The sequence below is a fragment of the Schistocerca americana genome, chromosome 7 (genome assembly GCF_021461395.2).
Source record: "Schistocerca americana isolate TAMUIC-IGC-003095 chromosome 7, iqSchAmer2.1, whole genome shotgun sequence".
In the NCBI taxonomy this organism is placed as follows: Eukaryota; Metazoa; Arthropoda; class Insecta; order Orthoptera; family Acrididae; genus Schistocerca; species Schistocerca americana.
The window spans coordinates 164,528,761-164,545,893 of record NC_060125.1 but is presented as its reverse complement, the minus strand read 5'-3'; the positions used below and the strand labels follow the sequence as shown (position 1 = coordinate 164,545,893).

The 17,133-nt window shown below is 41.4% G+C and overlaps 1 long non-coding RNA gene across 1 annotated transcript; it reads right to left on the bottom strand.

The window, feature by feature from the left end:
- Window positions 1-9,112: 9,112 nt before the first annotated feature.
- On the bottom strand, window positions 9,113-11,105 carry LOC124622606. Its single transcript, XR_006980660.1, has 3 exons — window positions 10,726-11,105; window positions 10,175-10,381; window positions 9,113-10,014 (listed from the first exon to the last, which is right to left on the bottom strand). It is a non-coding gene; the product is annotated as an uncharacterized LOC124622606 (long non-coding RNA).
- Between the last annotated feature and the right edge of the window lie 6,028 nt (window positions 11,106-17,133).

Below are 17,133 nucleotides of genomic sequence, written 5' to 3'. Positions count from 1 at the left end.
GTACTCGGTGAAGCAATGGTTTCGAGATACCACCGCCTCATTTTTTTTTTAATTTTTTCGAACTAGTTTTCGGTTTATTAGTCAACTGCCTGCCGTTGTTGGCAAAGACGTTGTTTAGAATACTGCTAAAAACAGCAAAGAGTATAAAACCATGTAAGTAATTAGTTGCTAAGATTAAGTGTAGCAATTAATACAGTCAAAATTTTAAAAATCGTACGAATATCACAAACGCGAAGGTAACTGTCTCTTACGCCTTCACGACTAAACCGCTCAGCCGATTTTGATGGCGTTTGTTATGGAGATAGCTTGAACGCTGAGGGAGGCTACTTCATGATAATACAACGTAGTTATTGATCTGAAGCAAATAGCGCTAAATATAGAGCAATAATTGCACACTGAACTACTATTGAGTCTTTGACTTTCGACCTTTATCATATTTGTGAAAATGCTTTTATTGTTTAGTATGTACTACATAATATGATTCACCGTAACGAATACAGTGCTTATACAAACCTGTTTAATCCATATTTCGATACTAATATCAGTCACAAGGCCGTCGCATTTTAGCTACTGAGCATCAAGGGTCTCTTATGGCGTCGCAGATGCTTGAACAAGCAGAATGACGGCCACATTTAAATGCTGCATGACGAACAGAGACGTCGTGCCTTTAGCTGTAGAATGAAGAAAGCTTTTAATGAGGCTGCATTTAATTAAGAAATGCGAGCGCAGCCGTAGGTGGCAGAGTTCATTGCGCCCACATCGTAGTATTACCACGACTATTAAATAAGTGTGGCCGGTTTACAGGTAATGCTGTTATAATGTGGAGTGTCTTTTTCTGTAGCATCCAGGTCCTGTGGCATTCATTGACTATCATGTACAGTGATCTACATTATGTGATCGAAAGAATCCGGTCACCTGGCTGAAAATGACTTTCAAGTTCGTGGCGCCCTCCATTGGTAATGCTGGAATTCAGTATGGTGTTGGCCCACCCTTAGCTTTGATGACAGCTTCCACTCTCACAGGCATACGTTCAGTCAGGTGCTGGAAGGTTTCATGGGGAATGGCAGCCCATTCTTCACGGAGTGCTACAGTGAGGAGAGGTATCGAGGGCTGACACGAAGTCGGCGTTCCGAAAAATCAAAGAGGTGTTCTATAGGATTCCGGTCAGGACTCTGCAGGCCAGGCCATTACAGGGATGTTTTTGTCGTGTAACCACTCCGCCAGAGGCCGTGCATTATGTACAAGTGCTCGATGTGTTGAAAAATGCAATCGCCGTCTCCGAATTTCTCTTCAGTATTGGGAAGCAAGAAAGTGCGTAAAACATCAATGTAGGCCGGTGCTGTGATAGTTCTAGGCAAAACAACAAGGGGTGCTAGCCCCCTCCCTGAAAAGCACGACCACACCGTAACACCACCGCCTCCGAATTTTACTTTTGGCACTACACACGCTGGCAGATGTCGTTCACCGGGCATTCGCCATACATACACACTGCCATCGGATCGCCACATTGTGTACCGTGATTCGTCACTCTACACAACGTTTTTCCACTGTTCAGTCGTCGAATGTTTACGTTTCTTACACCAAGCGAAGCGTCGTTTGGCATTTACCGGCGTGATGTGTGGCTTATGAGCAGCCGCTCGACCATGAAAGCCAAGTTTTTCACCTCCCACCTAACTGTCATAGTACTTGCAGAGGATCCTGATGCAGTTTGGAATTCCTGTGTGATGGCCTGGATAGTTGTCTGCGTATTACATATTGCGACCTTCACTGTCAGTGGTGTCTGCCAGTCAACAGACGAGGTGGGCCTGTACGCTTTTGTGCTGTACCTGTCCTTTCACGTTTCCACTTCACTATCATATTAGAAACAGTGGACCTAGGGACGTTTAGGAGTGTGGAAATCTCCAGTGCAGACGTATGACACCAATCACCTGACCACGTTCGTAGTCCGTGAACTCCGCGGAACGCCCCATGCTGCTCTCACGATGTCTAATGATTACAGAAGTCGCTAATATGGAAACCTGGCAGTAGGTGGCACCGCAATGCACCTAATATGAAAACGTATGTCTTTAGGAGTTTCCGAGTACTTTTGATCATATAGTTAAATCTATCTGGTTATCCTGCTTACTACGAGCCCTCCCTTTGTACGGAATTTACAGACTTCACATTTTTATTCAGTTAAAACTCCTGGACTGACAGGCAGTGGTCGATGTATAAAACTTTTTTTCCCCACAGGAGGCATATTCCAAGGTAAAACGGCTGCTCCCACTAACAAAAGGCTTAAGGTGCTCTCACAAATACAGAGCGCATAGAGGGAACCACCATACTTTGCTGGATGCCGACTGTGTGACTATTTGGGAAGGCGTCATCATTCTCGATTTAAAAAAAAAATCGATTGTCATTCTGTTGGCGCATAGTCGTCATCCATATTTTATCTAAATTCAGACCATCTTTTCTATCAAAATTGTTATGTGTTTATGAAACGCTATTGCTCCCCTATACATGTGAGCGTGATAATACGATGTCCTTTCTAAAACGACCCTGTCACAATTTTTTTTTTTCGTGGTCGCCATCTCGTGAGACATGTGTTCTGCTGCGGCCGTTTTTTCACGTATCTCTTTAGACGACAGTCCTTTGGTGTTCGGCTGTGCGGGTATTGATGCTTCTTTCCGTTGTTTCAATGTACTCTTGTTCGCAACTGCACGGAATTTTATGTACCCTAGGTATTGCTAGGGGTGCCGCGTATCTTTTGCCGTTCTTAAATATCCATTGATTTTCTTGGTGTATCTAAAGATCGTTTCGACCATACTTGACCAATATTTTCCCGATGCGATCAGTAATTTTATTCAGGAGAAAAACTTTTCTTGAGTTGAAACTACCGGATTTGAGAGACCGTGGTCGATGTATAAAACTGGTAACTTGGTGGCTAACACCAAGAAGATTAATGAATATTTAAGAACGGCAAAAGACACACGGCAACCATAGCAAAACTTAGGGTATACAAAAATACCGTGCATTTGCAGACAGGTATATGCTGGAGCAACGAAAAGAAGTGTCAGCACAGAAATAAACCGGCTGGCTGATTTTGTGGCCTCTGTTCACGAAGGTTTTAATGAAGCCTCTTTTTGTTTAGGACGATGGTCCTTTAATTACCATCCAGAAAATGATCATTGGCATCTTTCTCCACCATAATCTATATCTTTGGGTTAATACCACTGAGTTCCACCAAGAAGAAATCCAGCTCCTTTTCAACATGAGTACATACTAAAAAGGTATTGTTGACATAGCTGGTCTTTTACGGCCAATGTGTAGCGCCTGTTATTCGAAGACTCCACAAATAAATTGGCTACAGCTGGACTAAGAGGTCTGCCCATAGCCACACCGTCGATGACTTCGTAAAATTCATTGTCGAGCTGGATGTAAGTGTGGTAAGGCAGTGTCTCAATAGGAGGCCGTTTTATACATCGACCACGACCTCTCAAGCCCTCAAGTTTTAACTAAAAAAGACGCCAACCGTGAAAGCCTACATTGTATGGTATTCACATTTTTGTATTTTCAGGTCCCCAGTTTTAGGTTATCATATGCTATCACTGTGTAGCACTATCTATGTAGTGAGCATTGAGACGTGTAGAACAGAATTTGGTCGCCAACATACATGGCCTCCAAGTCACGTGAGTACAGTCCCGAGTAGAGCGCTCTGCAGGTTTTGGAAGTCATTACATCCCTAGTACAGATAAATCCCGTAAAAGTTTACCGTGTGTTTTAAACACTCGTTACAGAGGCATTTTAGTAAAAATGAAAAGCACCAGTTTTCTTTTGTTCTACAGTAGTGTAGAACAAAAGCAGATTGGTGCTTTTCATTTATTATAATGTTTTTCTACCAAGAACCGTCGGAAGATTCTGTTAACATTTTAGTAATTTGGATTTCACTTCTGGAATGAACCTGTCTTTGCTTCGAGCTTCAAAGAGATAAATGTAATGACACTCCTGTTTGTGACAAGCGTAACAGGTCATAAGTAACTTTTCTTTTTTGGCGAAACGTTCTCTCTCCTCCTGAGGCGAGGTGACCCACATCTGTTGCATCTGGTCCTTGATATACTGGATAATGGCACTGGGGCGGAGTCTACGTCCGAGATGGATCCACACATGTTCTGCTGCGAACTGGTATGAGGGTCTCGCTGGCCATGGGATTAGCTCAACATCACGCAGACAGTTCCTACAGACACATGCCGTGTGTGAAAGAACATTGTCCTGGTCAAAAATATCACCACGACACTGCCCCACGAGAGGCTATAAATGAGGACGCACGACGCCCGTGACGTACCATTGTGCCACCAGAGTTCCCTCAGTCACTTCCAACCGTGTCCTGATGACGTACCTGATGGATCTCCACACCACGATACCAGTAATGACACTGATAATGACGGGACTGTGTCTCTCCAAATCATTGGAAGAATGGGACTTCTCCCCAGGATGCTGCTGTACTCGCCGACGATCTCCGAGGTAGTTGCTGAACTGCGGTTCATAGGTGAGCATAGTGAAAAGCCACTGATCAGCAGTGCATGCTACCCAGACGAGGCATCACCCAATACGCAGTTTGTGATGCTATGTCAAAGGCAGTCTACGCATAGGATGGTAATTCCATTGTCTGACTGCTTTTAGCCTTCGACCAATGGCGCGGAATGACACTGACTGTTGTGGGTTGTTCAGCAGTTATTTTCAAATCGCAGGCGCTGACAGAAAGGGGCTACGATGTGGTTAGTGCACAATACGACGATCCTCCCACCGTTGTGGTCTGACGTGGTCGACCGGAATCTTGACAAGTGTGCGTACTCTTGCGTTCCCGCATAGTCTAGCGTCAAGCTGCTTTCACATCCGAACGTCGCAAAACTCTGGATATTCCATGATTCGGGTAGACAGCCTAATGGAGACCCACAATATCGCTTCTTTCAAATTATGCCAGGTCTTGAGAACGCTGTACTCCACGATTACGTGGTATGTCCACACCCTCCACAGAGGCCACTCAAGGTCTCATGCTGTTCACATCCCTTACATACCCTAATAGGCAAGGTAAGAACACTAAACACGAACAACACGGATGGAGCGTGGTTGGCGTTCTACCTGCCACAAAGAATTGCAATTCCAATCATTTACACAATCGTCGAAGGTTCAGATGGTGCAAATCGCTCTAAGCACTATGGGGCTTAACATCTGAGGTCATCAGTCCTCTAGACTTAGAACTACTTAAACCTAACTTAACCTAAGGACATCACACAGAGCCATGCCCGAAGCAGGATACGAACCTGCGACCGCAGCAGCAGCGCGGTTGCGGACTGAAGCGCCTAGAACCGCTCGGTCACAGCGGCCGGCAATCGTCGAAGATGTCTACGTGTACGATGCTTTATTGACATTCTTCGGGGAGTTTCATTTTTGTAGGCAGTGTAAAATACTAATTGCTGATATTCATTCTCTGTTTTATAGATACTAGTACTATATTTTCCAGTGTGACTACATTATAAAGAGCGACACGACTGTTTAATCCAGCAGTAAGGCCCACTGCCTTAGCCACAAACGAAAATTGCAGCGTGTACCGTCAGCGGACTGAAAACCTCTGTAATAATAATAAAAAAAGCAACTGGATGAATTTCTCATCGATTGAATTTTGAAAGGCCTCATGCGACCTTCGCTCAGAATTATGGACGAACAAACGACGGAGAAGAAAATAAAATGAAAGAAGGATGAAAAAAATCGTTAGCACAGGTACCGTTATCTTTGGTTTGAAAGAACTCGGGTTCGATTCCCGGTACCACCTCAGATACTGTATGAGGTGTGGAGGTCTGCTTCGTGGTCCACTCAGTCTTTGTGAGGCCAAAGGACGAGGTGATTATCATCATCAATATACTGCGTCGATTCGCGACATGCTGATCACTAGAGACCGGATTGTATGCACTTGGATGTAGCATATACATTTGCATATTTGGCTCCTTTTCACCGGTTTTGCATATTTTCCCTAAAAACTACAGGCGATACATATTTTTGCTCTATGTTTACAATATTTTAAAAATTTTGAAGGGCGGTTTCTAGCTCGTTCTAGTTTTGGCGTCTCATAGATTGACAGCGACCTAGAACTGCGTGCAGTCGCTAACCGAGAGGCCACTGCCAAGCGAAATCATTACAGAAGAGGAACAGGAGCAGGCAGAAGGAGTCAATGCTCCTGCACCCGATTAGACGCACGTCCTGTGCTTCAGTTTAGCTTGCTGTTTACTTGTACACAGATTAACGTGTTTACGACGTGTAGTTTGTAACGTGCTGTTGCCATGTCGGCCGAGAAAAGAAATATCGTGTCGTGGATATCTGACCATCCTGGAACATGACGGAATTGTTTATGTACAAATGTTCAAATGTGTGTAAATTCATAAGGGACCAAACTGCTGAGGTCATCGGTCTCTAGACCTTCACACTACTTAAACTAGCTTATGCTAAGAACAACATACACACACACACACACACACACACACACACACACACACACACACACACACGCCAGAGGGAGGACTTGAACCACCGGCGGGAGTGGCCGCACAATCCGTGTCATGGCGCCTCAAACCGCGCGGTCACTCCGCACGGCAATTTTTTTTATACTGTCGAGTTTACGAGAAAAACGTTTCGTGCAAAAAGAGTTTCATGTACACCAGGATGTCAAGACAAGTCTTCATATAGCAATAATGCAGAAGAAAGGATCACGACAACAACTTCTGACAACATTGAGTAGCAGGGATCCGTCAAAAGGTAACCAAAAAAGTCTGTTTAACATGGATCTATGAAGCGTTCATTTCAGACAATATTCCTTTTCACAAACTTACAAATCCTATCCTCAAAGGCTTCGTGCGCAAATATTGCTTAAATGAAAATATACCAGATGAATCAATATTGCGTAAAAATTACATACCGACAGTTTATGTAAATGTTCTGGAAGAAATACGCAATGAACTCAAGAACAGTATTATCTGGATTTTAGATAACGAAACTACAGACACTTGTGGCCGGTAGCGCTGCAAATTTAATTGTTGGTGCTTTAAAAGAAGAGCCTTCTTCTTCCTATTTACCGGACTGCAAAGATCTTGAAAAAGTAAATCATTCTAGGATCGCCAGATTCGTGAATGGGAGTATTAGAAAAATATTTCCAGAACCTTCTGCAGATGGAAGGGTATTTGTGTTTCTTTCAGATATGATGAAAGCAGGAAAAGCCCTCCGAGTATTTTATCCAAATTTGATTCCTGTGACGTGCATTGCTCATGGAATACATAGCCTTGCTGAAGAAGTACATTCGAAGTTTGTGAATGTAAATAAACTGATTTCATCCACAAAGAAAGTGTTTCTAAGGGCTCGCATCAAGACTACAAAGAAAAACTACCGAATGTGCCTTCACCTCCCGAGTCAGTGGTAACTCGTTGGGGTACGTGGGTCGAAGCTGTGTTTTATGGTGAACATTTCGAGGCCATTATACGGGTAGTAAATGACTACGATAGTGGTTCAAATGGTTCAAATGGCTCTGAGCAATAGGGGGCTAAACATCTAAGGTCATCAGTCCCCTAGAACTTAGAACTACTTAAACCTAACTAACATAAGGACATCACACACATCTATGCCCGAGCCAGGATCCGAACCTGCGACCATAGCGGTCGCGCGGTTCCAGACTGAAGCGCCTAGAACCGCTCGGCCACAGTGGTCGGCCTGCGATAGTGCAGAGGCCTTGGCAGTTTGCCAGTGCAAGTAAGCTTTCAATGATTTCGGTATTAAAAAAGACATTGCTGTGATATGCACTCATATTTCCCATATACCTGCAAATATTAAAAAGCTTGCCACTCTAGGTTTGTCGTTCAATGAATCTATTCAGTTAATGAATAAAATTATTCTAGTGAACTCATTCCCAAGAAAACTTAAAGGAAAGTTTGAAAACGTTTGAAACAATAACCCAGGCTTTGAACCCTTCTGCCAAATTGATAGCTTTATTAATGGGACAGGTAAACTTTTAACAGGAACAGTAAGTGCCAACATAGCAGCCAAACTCAAATACTGCCCCGTTACCTCAGTGGATGTAAAACACTCCTTTTCTGCTTATAAAAGTGTTTTGATTGATCGAAGACACAATGTTACTACCGAATATTTGGAAAAGTACTTGGTCGTTTACGTTTACAATAACAGAAAAATGGAAAACAAATGGTAAATAATGCTATGGTCCAATAGTATTAATTAAAAGTTGATGCTGTTCAAAAAAATTCATGATTGTATGTTTTTTTAAAAAAAATTACGGAGTTTTTGAGACTGCCCCTCTGCGTGCGATAAATCTCGAAGTTGGTCCTCTACAGATCGATTTTTCGCTGCTACTCATTCGCATCGCATCCGCTTGTTACCGGCAACAATGCAAAGAATGACCTATTCTATAAACACGGCATGCGTCCCCATTTTGCAAATTTTTAGAAAATAATCCCAGAAAGGCCCCATTCTAATCTCTACCAGAAAGTATTCAGAAAATGATCGCGTTCTAGATGTACCGATTTTCGCGTGGTCGGCTCTCTTCCTCGTAATTGATCCGCACCGGTTCGATTTTGAGACATGCAGTAACTAGCATGTTTTTATTATTATTTGGTCTTGCATATTTCGAAACTTTTCATTTATGTTCAAGCATTTCTCATACATATTTTCAAGCATATTTTAAGGTTTCTATGATGCACGCAATCCAGTCTGTACTGATCACTAGCGTTCGGATTGATATTCACTTAAAACCCACGAAATATGCGCCAAAAGTCCTCGAAATATGCGTTTCAAATATGCTCTTACTGCCAGTATATGGCTTTAAATATGCAGCTAAAATTGTTTGAGTATGCATTTCTGTTAGATAAATTCTTTAAAATGTGCATCTTACTTGGGAAAATTAATGAATAACGATCAAATATTTCCAGTAAAGGCTATAATTCAATGAATAAAATGAAGTATAACATAGGTACTTACGCGATAAGTTGAGTAAATTCTAAGAATTAGAGTTTGTTTGGACTACCAAACTTTTTACCATATTCTCTACATGAAAATTTTTTCTGTCGTCAATAACATTTTCAATCTTGAAAATAATAGTTCAACGTCACATGACACTTAAGGTAAAAATTAAAGAGCAGCGACATCAAACGACGTGAAATCATCTAGATTGTCGGAGCGTTTCTCTCATTCCAGCAGCTGAGCGATCTTCCGAACCATAGGAACCAGGATTTCTGTGAAGAACTGCATCCAGTTTTCTTCTAAGTCTCTTACCGATCGGACCTGGCCAACTCTTGCTCTGTGTCCTGAGTCCTTCGACGAGAGCCACTGTCTTCGTAACTTCCAAGTTACGAGTCTTAAGTGTCTCAATCAGGTCTGGAAGACCACCCAATTGCGCTCGGATGAAAGACAGGCTGTGTAACACGCTGAAATTCTTCAAGGCGTCTTTGGCTTTTCGTATGGCGAAATTTTCGCTATCTTCAAAGCCTTTAGGACCTCGAACAAGAAAGTAGTAATCTACTGTACGTCGTTTTCCAGCTGAAAACTGCTTGCTGTACAGAGAAATAAGCTTAATACTGGAATTCTATGTTGTGTTCGTTTTCTTTGCTTATTCAATTTATCCATATCTACATACGTATCCATACCTCTTCAACTTTTCTGGGGTTGTCTACAAAATCCACGTTCCCCACCTCCTCAAGACTGGTTCAGGTGGCAGAGGACAGTCAGGGTGAGCAGTCTCGAAAGCTCTCACTCGACTTGGTGCCCTTCTTTGCCAAAGATATAAGGCACTTGACCTCTGGCAGTGTGGTTCTGACATCTACAGCGACTCAATGGTTGCCATGAGCCAGACACGTGAGGTGAATAATTTTAGGGTAAAACACCCATAGACGCTCTGCGGCCTTCTGCATATATGCGACGCTATCCGTCACAATGGCCAAAACCCTGTTCTCCCACCTTTCTGATCTTCACTTCTTCATAGCACACCTGAAAGAAAATCAAAGGATTTTACAAATTTTTTTGTTATTTTGTTATTGACTCGGGACATGATGTGAAAAACTAATTATTGGCCCGGGATATGATGTGAAAAACTGCACTCATATTACCTATAATTTGTTTTAAACTATCCAATATTGCCGTAACTTACTCAATACTTCCTGCACTATGCGTTCAATTGTGGCGTGTGTCGTTCGTTACAATTCTTTGCACAGTATGAGGTGTCTCGTCCAGCCTCGTCAGCAGAGAGTTTTCCAGTTTTCACGTGCACCATATACCGACCGCAAGAACCAGTAGTTTCGTCAACGGATAGCCAGACTGGAGAATCGCCAATGTCTTTCCTAGTATTTCCCAATATCTGTCAGAGAAACTAAATTAAAAAATACAAATATACATGTGGACTGTGGACACTACGTAGGAGACATATACAAGAAAACATTTCGAGACAGACCGTCACCTTGTCAAGTCCTTTCTTCATTTGTCATTTCCCTTCTTGAAAAACTTCACTCACTTTAAATTCACCTTTTTTATATTCAAGTATAACGTTCATTTTACAAAAATAAACATTCAGACATAATTTAAATTTATTTTTCGAGTTTTTCTTAAATAGACTACTTATTTTGGCCCATGTATATACCAAATTATATCCACTGACATTCACGGACGGTACCTACGTTCATAAAAATTACCGAAAAACCTTACCTTTCCGTACAATGGTTCCACATTCTTTTTTCTGAGCGTTGACTCGTGAGGAATATCTTCTCCTGCTTATTTTTTCACGGATGTTTTTAATCCTTCATTCTCCAGCTTATTCAAGGGGATGTTTGCTTTTATTAAAGCCTCTCAAACATCTTGATGGAACTCATTTGTCGCCCATATGCTTCGAAAATGAGATCAATGGTTGCTGTGAAGTTTTTAACCGTGCCTTGGTCACGGTCTTCTGGTGCTGAGATGTCTTTTTATGCTGATCCAGTCGATATTTCATCTCAATCCGGACCTAAAGCGTTGGAGAAGTGAATAAATATCATTAAGTACGTACAATTGTACAAAAATGTAAGAGAACAGTGTGTACCCACGAGACAGTGAATTAAGAAAACAAATAAGTTTCTAAAAATTGAAACTTCGATCCCCTCCCAACATTTAACATTTTTTTTTTAAATTTGCAATAACGCCGAAGGTAATTCCTTAAGGTTTTCTTGTACCTACTCATTCGTACATAGAAAACATGCAAGCAAATTTACAAATGAACTTAGTAATTGCTATAATTTCTTGGAAAAAGTATTGAAAAAGAAAAAAAAGAAAATTAAACTTACCTCTTTTTCACATGGTTGTCAGAATATTATTTATCCGTCCATTGTGAAGCACAATCGCTCCCGATCCATTTTCAAGAAATTATTGGTTTTTGGCACGGTCTACCGGTTTTCTTTTAATATTCTATATTGGTTTTATGCTTTTTAATACTACGTAAGATAAGAGGTTAGCATTAATTATGCTCTTTACACAGGTGAGACCGTTAGAAGCAGAGTATCTTATAGGAGGCCAAAATAAGTGTTTGTTTTCAATTTAAATGAGTGCCAGGCTCCCTACGAGATTATCATAACTTATTTTCATCTGAATACAGTGAAGGCCAAGGTTCACAGATCTACGACAAATGGAATCTCTGAAAGTATTTGAACTCTCCCAAAATTAACTCGTTGACCTATTCCGATTCAAATTAAATGTTTTAAAATTATTTTTTCACTTCTGCTCTTGTGGAAATCTGTAAGAAAAGTTAATATTAAGTCCCCCGCGTAATGGTGGCCAATTGTTGCCAGTCAGCGATAACTGCTTTCGTCTTCTTGATAGTTTTACGCATGTATTTTCATCAATAACCTGACATACACTTTTTTATCGTCTAGTCAAAGAACAAAAATGACATCTGCTAGCGTTCAACGATACACACAATATCTGTCGAACAATAGTAACATGAGAATCACAAACAGCAGAAGAGCGAGTAATAACTTATCTTTTCCATCTTCTATAGATATACAAAGATATAAATGTTTTGTTTCACCATATTCTTTACTGCCAAATTGTTTACATCGTCATTGTCTTAGCCTACCGTAATATAGAGGTTATATTTTTTTACAAATAATTTTTTTTCACAATTTACTTTCAGTCTGTTCTGTATTGTCTTATTCAATATTTTCATACACACTTCACACGCATTATCCTTAAACATCGCAAAAGGGACACTACAATGAACATATTCGTAATCTGAAGAAGGTAGCAAAGAGTCGGTGTGAACAGCACGGAAACACACGCAAGAATGATTCATATTCCGAAATGCCAACAATAACTGGTAGTGTTGGCGCACTGCAGAGATGAGATGAGCGACCTGAATACGCATTAACTGCGGGCAACAAAGATCGAAGCACGCTTCTACTGAGATAATCCATCTTGCAACAATGAACCATCACAAGTCATTATCATCCTTATCCCAGAGACTACCTAAGTGGAAAATCAAGACTATGTCCCTCCATAAGCTACCTGAAAGGCTTATATTATGGGAGGTTCTTGGGTTGTCAGGGAAAGAAATGAACCTCAATATGACCTCTAAATGTCAAAATCATCTTTATGGCCATTTCCTCTAAATATGTCAATAATATGCTCAAACGCCAAAAATATGCAAATATATGCATTTAAAATTTGAATTTGATGTAGTCCAGTACCTCCAAAATTACATAATTCGTGAAGATACATCACCGGATACAGTGAAAAAATTACATGCAAAATATGCAAACCCGAACTTAACTGATCACATTTCCCACGGTCATAGATCGCCTCGTAGGCAGCGGTCGCCATGTCAGAACAGGTCCGACGCTGACACCGTGGGTTGCGTTTAGGTTTTACTTGTTCCCTCGTAAATATATGGCCCCAAAATCACATAAATTCCCTCTACGACTTTATGCCTTCATTACACTATGCCCCAATATTAATCAACGCAGAACACGCTCTTTCTTTTTTTTTTGGTCATCAGTCTACTGACTGGTTTGATGCGGCCCGCCACGAATTCCTTTCCTGTGCTAACCTCTTCATCTCAGAGTAGCCCTTGTAACATACGTCCTCAATTATTTGCTTGACGTATTCCAATCTCTGTCTTCCTCTACAGTTTTTGCCCTCTACAGCTCCCTCTAGTACCATGGAAGTCATTCCCTCATGTCTTAGCAGATGTCCTATCATCCTGTCCCTTCTCCTTATCAGTGTTTTCGACATATTCCTTCCCTCTCCGATTCTGCGTAGAACCTCCTCATTCTTTACCTTATCAGTCCACCTAATTTTCAACATTCGTCTATAGCACCACATCTTAAATGCTTCGATTCTCTTCTGTTCCGGTTTTCCCACAGTCCATGTTTCACTAACATACAATGCTGAACTCCAGACGTACATCCTCAGAAATTTCTTCCTCAAATTAAGGCCGGTATTTGATATTAGTAGACTTCTCCTGGCCAGAAATGCCTTTTTTGCCATAGCGAGTCTGCTTTTGATGTCCTCCTTGCTCCGTCCGTCATTGGTTATTTTACTGCCTACGTAGCAGAATTCCTTAACTTCATTGACCTCGTGACCATCAATCCTGATGTTAAGTTTCTTGCTGTTCTCATTTCTACTACTTCTCATTACCTTCGTCTTTCTCCGATTGACTTTCAAACCATACTGTGTACTCATTAGACTGTTCATTCCGTTCAGCAGATCATTTAATTCTTTTTCACTAAGGATAGCAATGTCATCAGCGAATCGTATCATTGATATCCTTTCACCTTGTATTTCAATTCCACTCCTGAACCTTTCTTTTATTTCCATCATTGCTTCCTCGATGTACAGATTGAAGACTAGGGGCGAAAGGCTACAGCCTTGTCTTACACCCTTCTTAATACGAGCACTTCGTTCTTGATCGTCCACTTTTATTATTCCCTCTTAGTTGTTGTACATATTGTATATGACCCGTCTCCCCCTATAGCTTACCCCTACTTTTTTCAGAATCTCGAACAGCTTGCACCATTTTATATTGTCGAGCGCTTTTTCCAGGTCGACAAATCCTATGAAAGTGTCTTGATTTTCCTTTAGCCTTGCTTCCATTATTAGCCGTAACGTCAGAATTGCCTCTCTCGTCCCTTTACTTTTCCTAAAGCCAAACTGATCGTCACATAGCGCATTCTCAATTTTCTTTTCCATTCTTCTGTATATTATTCTTGTAAGCAGCTTCGGTGCATGAGCTGTTAAGCTGATTGTGCGATAATTCTCGCACTTTTCAGCTCTTGCCGTCTTCGGAATTGTGTGGACGATGTTTTTCCGAAAGTCAGATGGTATGCCGCCAGACTCATATATGCTACACACCAACGTGAATAGTCGTTTTGTTGCCACTTCCCCCAATGATTTTAGAAATTGTGATGGAATGTTATCTGTCCCTTCTGCCTTATTTGACCGTAAGTCCTCCAAAGCTCTTTTAAATTCCGATTCTAATACTGGATCCCCTATCTCTTCTAAATCGACTCCTTTTTCTTCTTCTATCCCATCAGACAAATCTTCACCCTCATAGAGCCTTTCAGTGTATTCTTTCCACCTATCTGCTCTCTCCTCTGCATTTAACAGTGGAATTCCCGTTGCACTCTTAATGTTACCACCGTTGCTTTTAATGTCACCGCAGGTTGTTTTGACTTTCCTGTATGCTGAGTCTGTCCTTCCGGCAATCATATCTTTTTCGATGTCTTCACATTTTTCCTGCAGCCATTTCGTCTTAGCTTCCCTGCACTTCCTTGTTATTTCATTCCTCAGCGACTTGTATTTCTGTATTCCTGATTTTCGCGGAACGTGTTTGTACTTCCTCCTTTCATCAATCATCTGAAGTATTTCTTCTGTTACCCATGGTTTCTTCGCAGCTACCTTCTTTGTACCTATGTTTTCCTTCCCAACTTCTGTGATGGCCCTTTTTAGAGATGTCCATTCCTCTTCAACTGTACTGCCTACTGCGCTATTCCTTATTGCTGTATCTATAGCGTTAGAGAACTTCAAACGTATCTCGTCATTCCTTAGTACTTCCGTATCCCACTTTTTTGCGTATTGATTCTTCCTGACTAATGTCTTGAACTTCAGCCTACTCTTCATCACTACTATATTGTGATCTGAGTCTATATCTGCTCCTTGGTACGCCTTACAATCCAGTGTCTGATTTCGGAATCTCTGTCTGACCATGATGTAATCTAATTGAAATCTTCCCGTATCTCCTGGCCTTTTCCAAGTATACCTCCTCCTCTTGTGATTCTTGAACAGGGTATTCGCTATTACTAGCTGAAACTTGTTACAGAACTCAATTAGTCTTTCTCCTCTTTCATTCCTAGTCCCAAGCCCATATTCTCCTGTAACCTGTTCTTCTTCTCCTTCCCGTACAACTGCATTCCAGTCGCCCACGACTATTAGATTTTCGTCCCCCTTTACATACTGCATTACCCTTTCAATATCCTCATACACTTTCTCTATCTGTTCATCTTCAGCTTGCGACGTCGGCATGTATACCTGAACTATCGTTGTCGGTGTTGGTCTGCTGTCGATTCTGATTAGAACAGCCCGGTCACTGAACTGTTCACAGTAACACACCCTCTGCCCTACCTTCCTATTCGTATCGAATCCTACACCTGTTATACCATTTTCTGCTGCTGTTGATATTACCCGATACTCATCTGACCAGAAATCCTTGTCTTCCTTCCACTTCACTTCACTGACCCCTACTATATCTAGATTGAGCCTTTGCATTTCCCTTTTCAGATTTTCTAGTTTCCCTACCACGTTCAAGCTTCTGACATTCCACGCCCCGACTCGTAGAACGTTATCCTTTCGTTGATTATTCAATCATTTTGTCATGGTAACGTCCCCCTTGGCAGTCCCCTCCCGGAGATCCGAGTGGGGGACTATTCCGGAATCTTTTGCCAATGGAGAGATCGTCATGATACTTCCTCAATTACAGGCCACATGTCCTGTGGATACACGTTACGTGTCTTTAATGCAGTGGTTTCCATTGCCTTCTGCATCCTCATGTCATTGATCATTGCTGATTCTTCCGGCTTTAGGGGCAATTTCCCACCCCTAGGACAAGAGAGTGCCCTGAACCTCTATCCGCGCCTCCGCCCTCTCTGACATGACCGTTGGCAGAATGAGGCTGACTTCTTATGCCGGAAGTCTTCGGCCGCCAATGCTGATTATTTATCAAAATTTAGGCAGTGGCGGGGATCGAACCCGGGACCGAAAAGTTTTGATTATGAATCAAAGACGCTACACCTAGACCACGGGGTCTCGTATTGGTGTGAAAACTTTTCTTCCTTTGATGAATGGTGATCTGTATACACAGACGCACAACTCAGCACTATCTTTCTTACTAATAAATAACGTATCACATGAGGTAAATATTAGGGTTTTGTTTTTAGGGCAAAATCTAAACACATTGCGTCATACCAAAGTCACATCACTGTTTGGGTCTGCGACGTGTGCAGCAACACTATGATCACTTTACGGGTAATCTTACTCCACACGTTTGTCAGTCGGCTCTTGCAGATGCTCGAATGTGGCTAAGTTTGTGTCACTAGTGAAAAGCAGACAGTTTTCATAGGGTAAGGTGATTGAAGCATAACTTGGACGTAAGTTGATTTCTCATATCTCCTGCATCAACTGAAGATTTAGTGAGCTGGGGTTTTGTATTTAAAATATCACGTAAAATCAGATCACGCATAATATGGCGCATTCCGCTGATAATAAACAATAAGTAATGTCACGTAGAATACGAGCAAGTAGTGGTAAAAAGTTTGATTTTATTATGAATAATTTAATTAACAGGTACTGAAGTAAAGTGAGTGCTCAGCTCTTGTTTTAAGCGTAATTAATTAAGTTTTTACGTTATACCACATACCAACAGTGCTCACCTATATTCCAAATTTTTCAATCTCCTGAATAAGCAGTATTCGTGTATTGTGAAGTGCGTTGAGTGATTTACTTCAATTTTTAAATATTTAACCTGTGTAGCAGTTGGCGTGGATGTTGCCATAGCGTACTCAGACAAGGAATGGTATGTATATTCTTTAGGTT